This window comes from Elephas maximus, chromosome X, assembly GCF_024166365.1.
Source record: "Elephas maximus indicus isolate mEleMax1 chromosome X, mEleMax1 primary haplotype, whole genome shotgun sequence".
NCBI lineage: Eukaryota > Metazoa > Chordata > Mammalia > Proboscidea > Elephantidae > Elephas > Elephas maximus.
In genome coordinates this window covers 158,992,679-159,010,966 of record NC_064846.1, presented here as the reverse complement: position 1 = coordinate 159,010,966, position 18,288 = coordinate 158,992,679, and positions in this window count along the sequence as shown.

The window sequence follows — 18,288 nt, the reverse complement described above, 5'->3', positions numbered from 1 at the left end:
GGGAACAAGACAGGGTACCTGGTCTCACCACGTCTATTCAGTATTGTATTAGAGGTCCTAGGCAGAGCAATAATACAAGAAAAAAAAAAAGGCACCCAGATAGGAAAAGAAGAAGTAAAATTATCACTGTTCACAGATGATATAACCCTATACATAGAAAATCCCAAAGAGTCCACAACAAAACTTCTACAGCTAATAGAGGAATCGAGCAAAAATGCAAGGTACAAGGTCAACAAACAAAAATCAGTTGGGTTAGTGTTGACATGTCATGGGGTTGTTAACCAATGTCATAAGACAATATGCATACTTACTGTTTAATGAGAAGCCAGTTTGTTCTGTAAACCTTCATCTAAAGTATGATTAAAAAAATCAGTTTGGTTTCTATACACCAGCAATGAAAAACCTGAAAAGAAAATTAGGGAAACAATTCCATTTACAACAGCATCTAAGAGAATAAAATACCCAGGAATGAATCTAACCAGGGACATGAAGGACACAATGAAAAATATAAAACCCTGATGAAAGAGATTAAAGAAGACTTAAGTTAATGGAAAGATGTTCCGTGTTCATGGATTGGAAGGCTTAATATTGTTAAGATGTCAATACTACCCAAAGTGATCTATAGATTCAACACATTCCCAATCAAAATTCCAATAGCCTTCTTTACAGAAATAGAAAAACCAATCCTCATCTTTGTGTGGAATGGCATGAGGTCTCAAATAGCTAAAACAATGTTGAAAGAGAAGAACAAAGTAGGAGGACTCACACTTCTTGATTTTAAAACATACTATACAGCTAAAGTAATCAAAACAGCCTGGTATTGGTATAACAATAGACACAATGGAATAGAACTGAGAGTCCAGAAATAAAGCCACACACCTGTGGTCAAATGATTTTTGACAAGGGTGCTAAGTCCATTCGATGAGGAAAGAAGAGTCTGTTCAATAAATGGTGCTGGGAAAAATGGATTTCCACGTGCAGAAAAATGAAACAGGATCCATGCTTCACACCGTACATGAAAACAAATTAAAAATGGATTAAGGACCTAAATGTGCAAACTAAAACCATAAAATACTTAGAAGAACAAGCAGGGGCAACACTGTTAGGCCTAACTTTCAGCAATGGATTATCTAATATAATAACAAAAGCACAAACAGCAAAAGACAAAATAAATAAATGAGACCTCATAAAAATTAAAACATTTTGTTCATCAAAAGACTTTACCAAAAAAAGTGAAAAGACAAGCTACCAACTAGGAGAATAGCTTTGGAAATCTATATCCAACAAGAAACTAGTAGCCAAAATATACATAAAACTTTGATGACTTAACAACAAAAAGATAAATAACACAATTATAAAATGGGCAAAGGACTTGAATAAACATTTTGCCAAACAGGATATCTGAATGGCCACCAAACATGTGAAAAGATGCTCAGCATCATTAGCCATCAGACACATGCAAAGCAAAACCACAATGAGATACCATTTCATTTCCACTAGAATGCCTAAGATAAAATAATAATAATAATAAATGTTGGTAAGGATGTGGCAAAATTGGAACCCTTATCCATTGCTGGTGAGAATGCAAAATGGTAAAGCCATTGTGGAAAACAGTGCAGCAGTTCCTCAAAAAACTAAAAAAAAAAAAAAAATAGAACTACCATAAAAACCCACCCAGTGCTGTCGAGTCGATTCCGACTCATAGCGACCCTGTAGGACAGAGTAGAACTGCCCCCTAGAGTTTCCAAGGAGTGCCTGGCGGATTTGAACCGCTGACCCTTTGGTTAGCAGCCGTAGCACTTAACCACTACACCACCAGGGTTTCCTAGAACTACCATATTACCCAGCAATTCCGCTCCTATGTATATATCCCAAAAACTTAAAAGCAGGGACTCAAAAAGAGACTTGTGCAAAAGGGGGAAGATGCAGAACAGAATTTCCTATACTCATGGACTCTAATAATACTATAATACTTTACAAAGTGAAGTATTATAACGAAACTGCAAAGACCTAGAGCTAGAAAACCAAAACGGAAGAACGTGTTCAGCATTTCTCAAGCTGCAAGAGCTGAAGAAAAAATTTAAGCCTTGATTTGCAATATCGAAGGATTCTATGGACAAAATATTGAATGATGCAGGAAGTATCAAAAGAAGATTGAAGGAATACACTGAATCACTGCACCAAGAAGAACTGGTCAATGTTCAGCCATTTCAGCAGGTAGCATGTGATCAAGAACCCATGGTACCGAAGGAAGAAGTCCAAGCTGCACTGAAGGGAATGGTGAAAAATAAGGCTCCAGGAATTGACAAGATATCAATTGAGATGTTTCACCAAACAGATGCAGAGCTGGAAGTGCTCACTTGTCTATGCCAAAAAATTTGGAAGATAGCTTCCTGGCCAACCTACTGGAACCATATCTGTGCCCATTCCCAAGAAAGACGATCCAACAGAATGCAGAAATTATTGAACAATATCATTAATATCACACACAAGTAAAATTTTGCTGAAGATCATTTAAAAGCAGTTGCAGCTGTAAATGAACAGAAATGGGCAGAAGTTCAAGGTGGATTCAGAAAAGGATGTGGAGCAAGGGATATCATTGCTGATGTCACATAGGCCTTGGCTGAAAGAAGAGAATACCACAAAGATGTTTATCTGTGTTTTATTGACTATAAAAAGGCATTCAACTGTGTGGATCATGACAAATTATGGATAACACTTTGAAGAACGGGAATTCCAGAGCACTTAATTGTGCTCCTGAGGAACCTGTACATAGGTCAAGAGGCAGTCTTTCAAATAGCACAAGGGGAAAATGTGTGGTTTGAAGTCAGGAAAGGTGTGCGTCAGAGTTATATCCTTTCACCACACTCAGTCTGTGTGCTGAGCAGATAATTCAAGAAGCTGGACTATATAAAGAAAAACGCAGCATCTGGAGGATGGAGGAAGACTCATTAACAGCCTGCGTTATGCAGATGACACAACCTTGCTTGCAGAAAGTGAAGAAGACTTGAAGCACTTGCTGATGAAGATCAAAGATTACAGCCTTCAGTATGACTTGCACCTCAACATAAAGAAAACAAAAATCCTCACAACTGGACCAATAAGCAACACCATGATAAGCAGAGAAAAGATTGAAGTTGTCAAGGATTTCATTTTACTTGGATCCATTATCAAGCCCATGGAAGCAGCAGTCAAGAAATCAAAGGATGTATTGTACTGGGCAAATCTACTGCAAAAGACCTCTTTAAAGTGTTGCAAAACAAAGATGTCCCTTTGAGGACTAAGGTGCGCTTGACCCAAGCCACGGTGTTCTCAATTGCCCCATATGTATGCGAAAGATGGACAATGAATAAGGAAGACCGAAGAAGTATTGATGTCTTTGAATTATGGTGTTGGTGAAGAATATTGAATATACTATGGACTTCCAGAAGAAAGAACAAATGTGTCTTAGAAGAAGTACAGCCAGAATGCTCCTTAGAAGCAAGGATGGTGAAACTTTGTCTCATATAATTTGGACATGTTATCAGGAGGGACCAATCCCTGTAGAAGGACATCATACGTGGTAAAATAGAGGGCCATCAAACCCTGGAGAAGGACATCATGCTTGGTAAAATAGAAGATCATCAAAAAAGAGGAAAACCCTCAAGGAGATGGATTGACACAGTGGCTGCAACAGTGGGCTCAAACATAGCAAGGATTGTGAGGATAGCCCAGCACTGGGGAGTATTTCATTCTGTTGTACCTAGTGTTACTATGAGTTGGAATTGCATCAAATGCACCTAACAACACAACAACAACAATGGAGCTTCTCTGATGAACCCCTGAAACTATGGCCCTGAGGTAATCTTTAAACCTCAAACCAAAAATATCCCCTGTAGTCATCTTAAAACCAAACAATAGTTTAGCTTAATGAGTAGAAAAGGTCTGCCTTGAGCATTATCCTCTTTGAAAAACTATCTATATTAGATCAAATTGACAACAGCAACTCGAAAGAGTAGATAGGAAACTTAGGGGGCTGTGAGCTTATGTTAATGAGAAAAGACTAACTTATAAAAGAATGGCGAGAATGGTTGTACAACTCGAAGAATGTAGTCAGTGTCACCAACTCATATATGTAGAATTGGCGTATATTTTGCTGTGTATATTCTCAACCACAAAATAGATAAATAAAATTTAGAAAAAAAGAAATCGATGGAGTAGAAATATACTTGGAATTAGTCAAGTTGCACACATAACTCATAATTAATTATGTACAAACAAGCTGTAATATTCTACCAGTGAAAATAGAAGTTGTATTTGGCAAAATTTACAGACACTTACAATTATGCAATGTTAGAGTAACTTAAATACCAAACTTTTATGACGAAGCTGATTTTGAATTAAAAATAATGTGGCAGTACGTGCGTTCTCTTTTTTGTGGCTGTCATCAAGTGGATTTTAAAATGTTTAGGGCTTTGAAGGACTACTTTGTAAATCAATCTAAGTGTCTTACAGTGGCCCTGAACTTCTTTGTGAGTCCTCTATGTTTGGCTTCATTGTTTTTTCAAAATCATCTGTAAATCTTTAATCAAAGTCTCCAAGGAGTGGAGTTTCAAAAACATTTACTTTTGAAGATTTTAGCAAAATAAAATCATTAAAAAACAAAGCTTGTAAGCAGAAAGACATTGAGATTTCTCTTGTCAAAACAAGAGGGCAAGCAAACAAATTAAACAATGAGAGTTTGGATGATTTATAAGATTTAATTTTGAAATTCTATAATTGAGAATTGGACTATCTAAACTTGGAATTTTTTTTTGATGAAACAAGAAAAGAAACGACAAACCAATCTCCCTCATGAATTTAGACATAAAAATCCAGCAATATAGGAAAGTAAAAATGATATTATATCATGACCATGTGGGGATTATGTTAGGAATGCATGACTGGTTCAATGTTCAAAAACCAATGGATGTTATCCACCATATTAACAGATAAAAAGAACACAAATACAATCACTTCAATAACTGCAAATGAGTTTTGAGAAAATTCAGTGTTTTTCATTAAAAAAAAAAAGCAATTCTCAGCAAACTAGGTGTCATGGATTGAATTATGACCCCCCAAAATATGTATCAATTTGGCTGGGCCATGATTTCCAGTATTGTGTGGTCTTACTCCATTTTGTGATTGTAATTTTATGTCAAAGAGGCTCAGGATGGGGTTATAACACCCTTACCCAGGTCACACTCCTGATCCAATGTAAAGGGAGTTTCCCTGGGGTGAGGCCTGCACCACCTTTTATCTTTCAAGAGATAAAAAGGAAAGGGAAGCAAGCAGAGAGTTAGAGACCTCTTACCACCAAGAAAGCAACACCGGAAACAGAGTGCGCCTGAGAAGCTCCTCGACCAGGGGAAGATTGATGACAAGGAGTTTTCCTCCAGAGCTGCCAGAGAAAGCTGTTCCTTGGAGCTGACACTCTGAATTTGGGCTTGTAACCTACTAGACTATGACAGAATAACTTTCTCTTTGTCAAAGCCACCCATTTGTGGTATTTCTGTTATAGCAGCACTAGATGGCTAAGACACTAGGAAGAGAATTCCTGAAACTGATAAATAGCATCTATGAAAATCTATAGCTAAACTTGTTGGTGAAAGACTGAGTGCTTTTCCCTTCAGATCAAGAACAATGTAAGGATATCTGCTCTGACTACTTCTATTCAACATTGTACTGGAGGTCCTAGCTAGTGTAAGACGGCAAGAAAAAGAAATAAAAGGTATACAAATTGGAAACAAAGAAAACTGTCTCTATAAACAGATGACATGTTCATCTATATAGAAAATCCAAAAGAATGTACCAGAAAGCTACTAAAATAAGTGAGTTTAGCAAGGTTGCAGAACACGAGGTTAAACTATAATATACTAGCAATGTATACAGGCAGTCCCCAATTTACAACCTATTGGACTTATGATGAACCGCACTTAGGACTATCCTTTTTTTCTTTTATGATTCGTGTATTTTTAATGTATGTATGTATTAAAATATATTTGTACGTTTATATGTAATGTTTCCAACCTTTAAAAACAAATAAAGATTGGATTCATAAAGATACCGCTGGGAAAAGGCAATAATAAAAAAAACAAAAAAAAGTGAGGTATTTGACTTACATCAGAACCGACTTACCAGGAAGTCATCAGAATGGAACCTTGTCATAAATTGGTAACTACCTGTAATTGGAAATTGAAACAAATAATGCCATTTGTAATAGCATTAAAAATCATGCAATACTTAGGTATAAATCAAACAAAATACATGCAAGATTTCAATGCTAAAAAACTATGGAACAATGCTGAGAGAAATTAATGAAGACCTAAATAAGTGGAGGGATATACTGTATTTGTGAATTGTGATATTATTACAATATTATGGTGCCAATTATCTCTGATTTGAGGTGCTGGTTCAATGCAATCCCAATCCCAATTCCTGTAGGAGTTTGAAATCAGTTTGCAAACTGATTTTAAAATTTGTATTTATGTGCAAAAACTTTATTACAAGATAGATAACGCTGGAAAACATTTGTTGATGCTATTATATGCCAGGTATCGTTTCAAGTACTTTGAATGTATTAAGAAATCTAATCCTCACAACAACCTTTTGAGGGAGGTGAAATACAGCATTGTTTTACCCAGTTTTATGGGTATACAAACAAAAGCACAGCGAGGGCAAGTAACTTGTCTAGGCTTATTGGCTTATAGGTTGGAGAGTTTGCCATTGACCACAGGCAATTAGAATCCAGAGTCTAGCCTTTTAATCACTTGCAATTGCCAGTTTCTGTATCAGTCAGCTATTGCTTCAAACAACCAGAAGATCTCAGTGGCAAATAATAATAAACATTTCTTTTTCACATGTCTATAGGTTGGCTGGGGTGGCTTCACTGATTTTGGCTGGGCTCAGCTGGGCAGCTCAAGCCAAAGGACAGGTTTAGGTCTGTTCTACGTGTCTGTCATTCTCCTTGAATTAGTGGCTTCGCCATGGCCTGTTCTTTTCATGGCAATGACAGAAGCACTAAAGAGGGTCTCCCATTAGAACTAAGGCCCAAATCAAGCTTTCTACTATTTCTACCTTTAATTGAACTTACCTGCCCAAGTCCAGGGGGAGCTAGTGGAAAACTGCAGGTCTCTCCTGTAGGGCGAGGGAGTCCCACCCTGGTGTGGCTATACGGGAAGAGAGAGCAAGGCCTAGGAGTTCCTCCCGCAGGCAGGCTGCCTCAAAAAGGCAAGCATAAACAGATAATCCCTGATGGAGCAGGAGAGCAGTGGGATGCAGACCTCGAATTCTCGTAAAAAGACCAGACTTAATGGTCTGACTGAGACTAGAGGGACCCCAGAGGTCATGGTCCCCAGAGCTTCTGTTAGCCCAAGACTGGAACCATTCCCAAAGCCAACTCTTCAGACAGGGATTGGACTGGACTATATGATACAAAATGATACTGGTGAGGAGTGAGCTTCTTGGATCAAGCAGACATATGAGACTATGTGGCCATCTCCTGTCTCAAGGGGATATGAGAGGGCAGAGGGGGTCAGAAGCTGGCTGAATGGACACAGAAATAGAGAGTGGAGAGGAGTGTGCTGTCTCCAAGGGGGAGAGAAACTAGGAGTATATAGCAAGGTGTGTATAAATTTTTGTATGAGAGACTGACTTCATTTGTAAATTTTCACTTAAAACACACACACACACACACACACAAAGATTACATTACAAAAAAGGTAAAAAAAAAAAAGTCGAGTGTAAGAGGAAGGGCCATTTCTTTTCAGTGACAATAATGGATGTCAGACTTTCACCAGTATTGGAAAAGTGTCTCATAGGGAGGGGTGTGTCCAACACAGGATGTAGAAGTGTTACGTGAATTTTCTATTTAGGAGCCAAGCAGAAACATAGAAGACCTTTTCCTCTCATAGAAAATCAGGACTGCGTTCTAGACTTCTTGGCATCATCCTTTTCAGTACCCATCACAGAACCATTGACAGAAAAGTTTCTGAAGAATTATTCCTTGTTGCACAGTAAGAGAAACGGTCGCATTTTTCACTCTTGAAGTAGCCCCCCAAATTCCCATTTTTCCAACCTCACTTCCTGGGGGCTTTCCCTGGCTTGGCAACAGAAACGCTTGTCTGCATTCTGAGGAGAATTTGGGCCGTTTGTTTTGGTTGCCCTGAGTTACTCCAATATGGCACAGAAGAAGCTTGTCCTGCTGGGGTTTATAATTAATTGTAAAGCTAACCCTGGCTAGTGAAACCTGCAAATTCTGCTTAGGGTGTGTTTTGTCATATTTGTTTTGTAATGTGTGTATGTGTGTGTGTCCTTTGAGCAGAGTTTCCATAGGCAAAAGAAAGGGAAGATGTCCAGCTGTGTTATTTTGGCAGGACTTCTTTGCATAACTCTCCATGGAAGTTTCTGCAGTGCTCCTCTCCCTTCCTGGCTTCCAGTTTCTATAGTACTGCAAAGACTTACTGAGTCTCTTTAGCTGTAGCCTAAATTCATCACTAAGACAGTTTCAGACAGCCCTTTCTGAAGTGAACCAGTACAGGATGGGGATAGGTAGGCCTATGCCTTTATTGTTTAAACCAATCATTACTTGAAGGAAGAAAGCTAAACTCATCAGAAATGTGAAGACGTGTGCTTTGACCATGCTCTCTGAAGCTGGCTCTATTGCTCTGGGTCCGGGGCAATAGAATTCCTCATAAGCCAGTTTTTAACCTCTTTTGAACCCTCGGAAACCCTGGTGGCATAGTGGTTAAGTGCTACGGCTGATAACCAAAGGGTCGGCAGTTCAAATCCACCAGGCGCTCCTTGGAAACTCTACCGGGTAGTTCTACTCTTTCCTATAGGGTCGCTATGGTCGGAATCGACTCGACGGCACTGGGTTTGTTTTTTTTGGTTTTGAACCCTCAGCAGCCACAGAATTTCAGGGCCTGACTACAGAGGGTTCTATCTGAAACAACCATCATGAATTGTTCCACAACAACTCAGAAAAGGAGGGTGAGGGTGGTTGCACAACTCGAAGAAAGTAATCAATGTCACTGAATGGTACATGTAGAAACTGTTGAATTGTTGTATGTTCTGCTTTGTATATTCTCAACAACAACTACAACTAAAATAAAAAATAAGCTATATCCATAAAAAAACACAAGGGGAATAATATTATTACGAGATCCCATTTTTGTTTAAAAAAAAATTCCAAGGCTCTGTATATATATATGTTTGAGTAGAGAAATGAAAGTGGCTTTCACTTTGTGCTTCATATATTTCCGTGTTATTTTAAATTCTCACAACGAATGTATCGTTTCCTGTAATTTACAGATACCAATAAATATTTTCGAACTAAAAAGAATTGTTCCACACAATTCAGAAAATGAGGGTGAGAACGGTTGCACAACTTGAAGAATGTAATCAATGTCAATGAATTGTATGTGTAGAAATCGTTGAATTGCTGTATGTTCAGCTGTGTATATTCCCAACAACAACAAAAAATAAAATATTTTTTTAAAAAAGAATTGTTCCAGGGAAATACATGGACAGAAATGAGTGTTCTTTTCTTACATTCGGAGTGGGAAATTTTCACTCTCATATGATTTTTTAACAATTTTTATTGTGCTTTAAGTGAAAGTTAACAAATCAAGTAAGTCTCTCACACAAAAACCAATACGACTTTTTAAAAAAATTTTTATTGTGCTTTAAGTGAAAGTTTACAAATCGAGTAAGTTTCTCACGCAAAACCCCACATGCACCTTGCTATATACTCCCAATTGCTCTCCCCCTAATGAGACAGTCTGCTCTCTCCCTCCACTCTCTCTCTTCGTGTCCATTTCGCCAGCTTCTGAACCCCTCTACCCTCTCATCTCCCCTGCAGGCAGGAGTTGCCAACATAGTCTCAAGTGTCCACCTGATCCAAGAAGCTCATTCGTCACCAGTATAAATTTCTATTCCATTGTCTAGTCCAATCCCTGTCTGAAGAGTTGGCTTTGGGAATGGTTCCTGTCCTGGGCCAACAAAAGATCTGGGAGCCATGACCACTGGGGTCCTTCTAGTCTCAGTCAGACCATTAAGTCTGGTCTTTTTACAGGAACTTGGGGTCTGCATCCCACTGCTCTCCTGCTCCCTCAGGGGTTCTCTGTTGTGTTCCCTGTCAGGGCAGTCATCAGTTGTAGCCAGGCACTATCTAGTTCTTCTGGTCTCAGGCTGATGTAGTCTCCGGCTTATGTGGCCCTTTCTGTCTCTTGGGCTCGTAATTACCTTGTGTTCTTGGTGTTCTTCATTCTCCTTTGATCCAGGTGGGTTGAGACCAATTGATGCATCTTAGAAGGCAGCTTGCCAGCATTTAAGGCCCCAGACTTCACTCTCCAAAGTGGGATGCAGAATGTGTTCTTAATAGATTTTATTATGCCAGTTGGCTTAGATGTCCCCTGAAACCATGGTCCCCATGATCCCCTGTTACACTGGCCTTTGAAGCATTCAGTTTATTCAGGAAACTTCTTTGCTTTTGGTTTAGTCCAGCTGTCCTTACCTTGCCTGTATTGTGTGTTGTCTTTCCCGTCACCTAAAGTAGTTCTTATCTACTATCTAATTAGTGAATGCCCCTCTCCCTTCCTCTCTCCCTCTCCCCTCTTGTAACCATCAAAGAATGTTTTCTTCTCAGTTTACACTATTTCTCAAGTTCTTATAATAGTGGTCTTATACAATATTTGTCCTTTTGCAACTAATTTCACTCAGCATAATGCCTTCCAGATTCCTCCATGTTATGGAATGTTTCACAGATTCCTCACTGTTCTTTACTGATGCGTAGTATCCCATTGTGTGAATATACCATAATTTATTTATCTATTCATCCGTTGATGGGCACCTTGGTTGCTTCCATCTTTTTGCTATTGTAAACAGTGCTGCAATGAACATGGGTGTGCATATATCTGTTCATGTAAAGGCTCTTATTTCTCTAGGATATATTCCAAGGAGTGGGTCTCGTATGACTCTTAAAAATGATAGTCTAGTAATATGCAATATGATTCAAATTGTGCCCATTTAGTTCCAATTCCATTACTCTTCGAGCTCCTCAAGGTCAGGAAAGGTGCCTTCTTGTAATCTAACACTTAACAGATACCTGACAGAGATACTTAATAAATGTGGGGTGAATGAATGCATGAAATAATGAAATATCACTTCCTCTATAAGGTTTTGGTTTAAAAACAAAATCACTTGTATTTCCAGAAATTTTGACATTTTCAAACTCCATCTGAATAGCCAACTACCATATCTTTTTTAAAACCATTATTGCCCATTTAGATTATATATTGCTGTGTAACAAATCATCCCAAAACTTAGTAGCTTAAACTAATAACCATATTATTATCTCTAATGATTTTCTGGGTTGACTGGGCTCAGCTCAGAAATTCTTCTGCTCTATGTGATACTGACTGCATAAATCTCCATGGAAGTTTCTGCAGTGGGGACTTGATTGGGCTGGACACCCATGATGGCTCATTCATGATTGGCAATTAATGCTGGCTGTTAGCTGGGAGCTCAGTCAGGGCTGTCAGCTGGAACATCTACATTTGGGCTCTCCATGTGGTGTGGGCTTTTCACAGCATGGCCACTGGCTTTCAAAGGGGAGTGTCTCAAATGTGAGTGTTCAAAGATAGAGGAAACAGAAGTGGAAGGTGCCCGTCATCTTAAAGGTTGGGCCAAGCATTGGCTCAGTGCTATTTCTGCTGCATTCTGTTAAGTAGCCACAGAACCATCCCAGATTCAAAGGCAGGGGAAATAAACTCCAACCCTTGATAGAGAGAGTGACAAAGAATTTGTGACCATCTTTAATCCACCATATTGTTTATATAATAATTGACATGGGGGAATGGACAATGGTAAGAGGCAACAGTAAACTTGATGGGTGAAAATATCACTTCACAGCAGCTAAGTAATTAACTAGATTGGTTGTAGGAAATCAATTAATCTGAATTAATTCAATGTCCATCCTGAGACAAATATTGTAACAGAGGTTGCTGTACAGTCAATAAAAATCTTTGAGGAATTATAGGAAACAGGGGTGTCCTGGAAGCCTGTTGTTGTTGCTGTGTGCCATTGAGTTGATTCTGACTCAGACACAGGTAAGTATCATTGTCATTTTCAAAAGTGGAGAGAAGGTGGAATCACAGCAAAATCAGATTTCGGTCCCAAGCAAGATATTAAAAGATTATTTTTCTATTATGTAAATCAAATCCAGAAGTAGGCAGTACAAGACTGGTATGATGACGTCACAAAGTCATTGGGGACCCAGGCTCTTTCCGGCTCAAGGTTCCACCATCACTTGTAATCACGGTCCAATACTCTGGTTAGGGTTCCAACCATCATATCTATATTCCAGAATGAAGAACAGGGAGAAGGAAAAATGGTCCATCTCATCTTTTAAAGAGACTTTTTGAAGGCTTCCATTATATAAAAAAAAAAAAAAATAGCCTCTGCTTATATCTCACTGGCTAAAACTTAGTCACAGAGCCATGCCTAAACTATAAAATGCAGTGTTAATTTTGTGTGGCTATATACTCACCCAAAACCCTGGTGGCTTAGTGATTAAGTGCTACAGCTGCTAACCAAAGGGCTGGCAGTTTGAATCCGCCAGGCGCTCCTTGGAAACTCTATGGGGCAGTTCTACTCTGTCCTATAGGGTCACTATGAGTCAGAATCGACTCGATGGCACTGGGGTTGGCTTGGTTTTTTTTTTTTTTATGTACTTACCTAAGAATTGGAAGTTTTATTACAAAAAAGAAGAGTGGAATGGATTTTGGGGTGGGTAACTACCAGTGTTTGTTCCAGATGTTCTGTCACTACCAATAGACTCCAGCATGAGTTTTCTAAGAAATCGTGTCAGAGGGCCTGAGATGTTCCTTCTCCCCTCTGGGTTTTCATCGATGGAGTATACAAGCTCATTGTGTATAAAGTCCATCTTATGCTCCTCTTCAAATTCTCTCAGCTTCACCTGTCTCCTGAACTCTCTGCCACTAGTATTGCTATAGCAGTCATCTCTCTGTGGGCCCAAGTGGTCCTATTTCTTTTTTTTTTTTTTTTATTGTGCTTTAGATGAAGCTTTACAGAGCAAATTAGTTTCTCATTAAACAGTTAATACACATACTGTTTTGCGACATTGGTTGCCAACCGTGTGACGTGTTAACACTCTTCCCTTCTTGACCTTGGGTTCCCCATTTCCATTCTTCCAGCTTTCCTGTCCTCTCCTGCCTTCTCTCTCATCCTTGCCTCTGGGCTGGTGTGCCCACTTAGTCTCGTACACATAGTTGAGCTACATGTATTATTGTTTGCTTTATGGGCCTGTCTAATCTTTGGCTGAAGAGTGAACCTCAGGAGTGACTTCAGTACTGAGTTAAAATGGTATCTGGGGGCCATACTCTCAGGGTTTCTCCAGTCTCTGTCAGACCAGTAAGTCTGGTCTTTTTTGTGAGTTAGAATTTTGTTCTGCATTTATCTCCAGCTCCGTCTGAGACCCTCTACTGGGATCCCTGTCAGAGCAGTCAGTGGTGGTAGCTGGGCACCATCTAGTTGTGCTGGACTGAGTCTGGTGGAGGCTGTGGTAGTTGTGATCCATTAGTCCTTTGGACTAATCTTTCCCTTGTGTCTTTGGTTTTCTTCATTCTCCCTTGCTCCAGACGGGGTGGGAACAAGTGGTCCTATTTCTCCGAAGCTGAGGCCCAGACTCTTTGGCTCCTCTCACCTTTTCCAGCTCAAATACAACCTCAGGGTGTGGGATCTGGTTTTCCCAGTGACTGCTGGAGAGCTCAGGTGATGTAACAGAGAAGTGCAGGTGTGTTAACTCCCTATGGGGTGAACTTTGACCTTGGGAAACTTTGGGAAAACAGGACTTTGGGAAACAGGAGACAGAGGTCAGCCAGCAGATGTAGATACTTAGATATGAAATGTATACATCAAACTATGTGTCTAAAGTGAAGTGTGTTGTCTTGCCCTCATGTCTGTTTTTCTTCCTGTATTCTCTGTACCCTTTCTTGGCATCACCATGTTACCAAGTTGTCCAAGTGAGGAAACAAATCATCTTTGACCCTTTCTTCTCTGTTATCACCACCACACTGAATTAGTCACCACACTTTCAATCGTACCTCCTTAATAGCTCTTTAATCATGCACTGTCTTCCAGCCCCAACACTGCTGCCTTAGATAAGGTCCTTATAATTGCTTACCTGAATTAATCTCCTTGCTTCCACTCTTAGCTCCTCCCAATCGATTCTCTGCACAGCTGCAAGAATTATCTTTCTAGAACTTGAATACTTTGCTTAGGCTCATTCAAAGCTTCCCCATAGCTTTTGGGATATAAACCAAGCTCCTTACTTTTGAAAACAAGGCCCTTTGTGCAGGGCTGGAACTAGAGTGAGGCAAATGAGGCGCCTAGGGTGCAAAATTTGGGGCACTCACTCTCATGGGCATTCAAATGCGGGGTCGACAGCTGAGAGTGAGTGCCACCATAAATTTTACTCCCTAGGTGCCTCATCAATGAGCCTAGGTGACTCAATGGTTAAAGTGCTCTGCCGCTAACCAAAAGGTCAGTGGTTTGGACCCACCAGCTGCTCTGCGGGACAAAGATGCGGCAGTCTGCTTCAGTAAAGATTGCAGCCATGGAAACCCTGTGGGGCAGTTCTATTCTGTCGTATAGTGTCGTTATGAGCCACAATCGACTTGATGGCAATGGCTTTGGTTTTAATATTATTATTATTATTGCACAAGGAGCCCTGGTGAGTCAGAGGTTAAAGTACTCAGCTGCTAACTGAAAGATCTGTGCTTCGAACCTACTAGACGCTCTGAGGAACAATATGTGGCAGTCTGCTTCGGTGAAGATTTACAGCCTTGGAAACCCTATGGGGCAGTACTACTCTCTGTCCTACAGGGTCACTACAAATTGGAATTGACTCAATGGCAATGGGTTGGTTTTTGGTTCTGTGTCTCACCCTAGTGGCCCTGCCTTTGTGCTGGCCCCTGCTACCCTCTCTGGTCTCACTTTTCATCACATTCCAAATCATATCCTCATATCTAAGTGGGCTGCTTGCAGGCCCCTGACCTCACCTTGCTCTCACTGTTGCTACCTTAACACTTGCTTAGCAGTGGCGTGTTCTTGGGATATCAGGGCAATGATATTGCGACAGAAGCCTAAAGAATATTGGCTTTATGATGAATACCAGCATCAAGTGAACAGCAAATGTGATATTCTTAGCCTAGCTCAAAGACATTCATTTTGACGAAATGTATAACAAAAATCTTAAAGTCTGTTTTCTATTATAGTCATTGCAAACAGCATCATATCTCAAAGCATATGGTGGCAGTGGTGTAATTTACTTTAAAATACTTCAGCATAAACAACAAACAACCAACCCATTGCTGTTGAGTAGATTCTGACTCAGAGGTCCTACAAGGCAGAATAGAACTGCCCCATAGAGTTTCCAAGGCTGTAAATCTGTACGGCAGCAGACTGCCACATCTTTCTCCCGTGGAGCTGCTGGTGGGTTTGAACTGTTGACCTTTCCGTTAGCAGCCAAAGGCTTGACCACTGTGCCATCAGGGCTCCCTGTTATGATGCATATTTGTGCATGTTAGTTTTAATCTACCCCCCAGGGGTGGTTAGTTAACATTTGAAGTACTCTAATTGAGGATAGTCATTCCAGGGACAATTAGCTTTCCTAACACTCTAATCAGAGACCAACATTCCAAAGCAACCGCTATAAGCCTTCAAATGTCTTTATCTCAGATCAATACCACAAGCTTTGTTAATTAGCCTAATAGATGTTAGAAATGATTTCTCATTGGCAAAACCAGCTGTATTCTAGAAATGTGCATTAGCTAGGAAGCTATGCCCTTGCATGACAGGGTACAAGGAGCTGCTGAAGACAACAGCCCACACCCCTTTAGAATAGCATTCTAGGCTTAGGATTCCAAACTGATCCCTTGTTTCCCCACTTATTGGTGGGCTTGGTTGTCTGATTCTGACTGGATGTTTTGGTAAATTCAACAGCTCAAATATTGCATATCTATCTCACGTGATCCTTTCATGCAGGGTGTAGTAGGAGCAGCTGAAGTCGCAAAGCTGGGACCAGGACAGATGGCATGAACCTTGATGTGTCTCCTTGTGATGAATGCTTGATGAGTGTCAGGATGTGGTCTGACACTTGCTTTTATTATAACACACTACCGGATGGATAGTGAGGCTGTTGGGGAGGAGACCTATTACCCTCACCTGTTTCTAACTTTTGGAGGCTACTCCCATCCACTGAAAAAATCCTAAAACGTGTGAATCACCAATTTGCTTAGGCTGGTTTGCAGTGGGTGCCTGATTGGAAGAAAACAGAGGGGGTGAGCCTGCGCATGCTTTCTTTGTCCCAATTTGGAGATGCTTGTCTGCTGGTCTAGAAGATCTCACCCAGTGATCCTAACATCTTTTGGCCTTTGGCATCTTGTAACATACAGCCTCTGCCCAAAAGAACTGGAAAAAAAAATCAACCCTGTGGAGCTGGGTAATCTAAAACCTCGATAACTGGGATTTCCCTTGCTCCCGTATGAAACCCATTGCCAAAGAGTCAAATTCTGACACATAGCGACCCTATAGGACAGAGTAGAACTTCCTCATAGGATTTCCAAGGCTGTTTTTTAATCTTTACCGAAGCAGACTGTCATGTCTTTCTCCCATGGCTCAAATAACCCAAACCTGTTGTCATTGAGTCTATTCTGATTCATAGTGACCTTATAGGACAGAGTAGAACTTCCTCCAAGGCTGTAAATCTTTACGGAAGCAGACTGCCACATCCTTCTTCCCTTGAGTGGGTGGTGGGTTTGAACCGCCAATCTTACAGTTAGCAGCAGAGTGTTTAACCACTGCACCACCACGGCTCTTATATAGTGCCTCCCCAATGTCCATCAGTAAAAAAAAAAAAAAATTTTTATCAGTAAAGTTCATGTAAATTTAAATATAACATATAGATGAAAGGTGAAAGCAGAATGTTCTACCAGTTACCTAAGCATGACTAAGAAGAAACACTGTATATTAAAATTGCGTTTGAATGAAAGAACAGACATTTCTTGGTGCCACAGTCAAGGATCTTTGACTATTTAAACAGGAAATCCTAGAATTTTTGATAAACAATCACGTGGAGAAAAAGCAATATACGATTTGAGTTAATAGTTAACATTTTCTTCATTGTTTAAGCTGTGACCATATCTTATGAGCAGCACATTACAAAGACTGAAAATTCGTGATGTAATTATAAGGTGAGAAGATTGATTTTCATATATTGGTCATAGAGTAAGTCTCATGGATTACTGGCATAATCAAATATAACTTGAAACTACATCAACAGGATACATTTTAATGATGTACACATAATTGGTATTGTGCTGAGTGGTGATTTGGCTTAAATGGTAAACAGATTACTTAAATGATGTAATTAGTATTACTTTTACAGAGTTGAATCAATTTTTGTGCTTTTTCTCTTCTCACTCTGATGCAGATTATAGATCTTGGAGAATTAAGGCTGACAGTTTCCCTTCATCTTTAAATTGTCTCACATGCGCACACAAAACGGCACTTAAAACTAAGACTGAGCTAAACAAGCCAACATTTGTGGTTCCATTGTCCTTCTTTCACCAGCCCTCCAGGGCCCAGGGTTGAAGTTCCCTGTGCTCCTCAAAGGCGCTCCCATGCTGCCCCACCTCACCTTGGGTTATAGCATCAAGGGGGTCTCAATGCTGTGAGGACTCTGGACCATAGGCTGTGGGTAAAAAGTTTGAGAGTAGGGCTATCAGAAGGAGGAGGTGCTACTCCTGGGATACAGGGCAGGTTAGGAAGAGAAGAGAGAACCTGAAATGTGAGGGACAGTGGGTCCAAGAGGAACTCAAGTAGGCCCTTTCTTCTCCTTCTCACTCTTTGTTCTGTCTCTCTCCAAACCATCTCAGTGCCCAGTGAAGGGAAAACAGGAAATGAAAGTGAACTTTCAGTGGACTGGCTTGGCACCAGACTGATATGAAAGACTGTCAAAGTCAAATATTTTATGGCAATATGTTGCAGTAGTTATTTGTGGATAGACTAAATTTCTGAGTAAGCTTTGGGGATGTCAATTAATAAAAATCCTTCCCTGGTAGCTTTCTTGGGACCCCTTCCTCATAAGTCCCTGACTCTGTACCCTGAGGTGCCCTCTCCTCCTTCTGACACTGCCAGTCTAGGCTTGTCTCTCTCAACTCAGTGGCCCAGAGTCCTCACAACCTC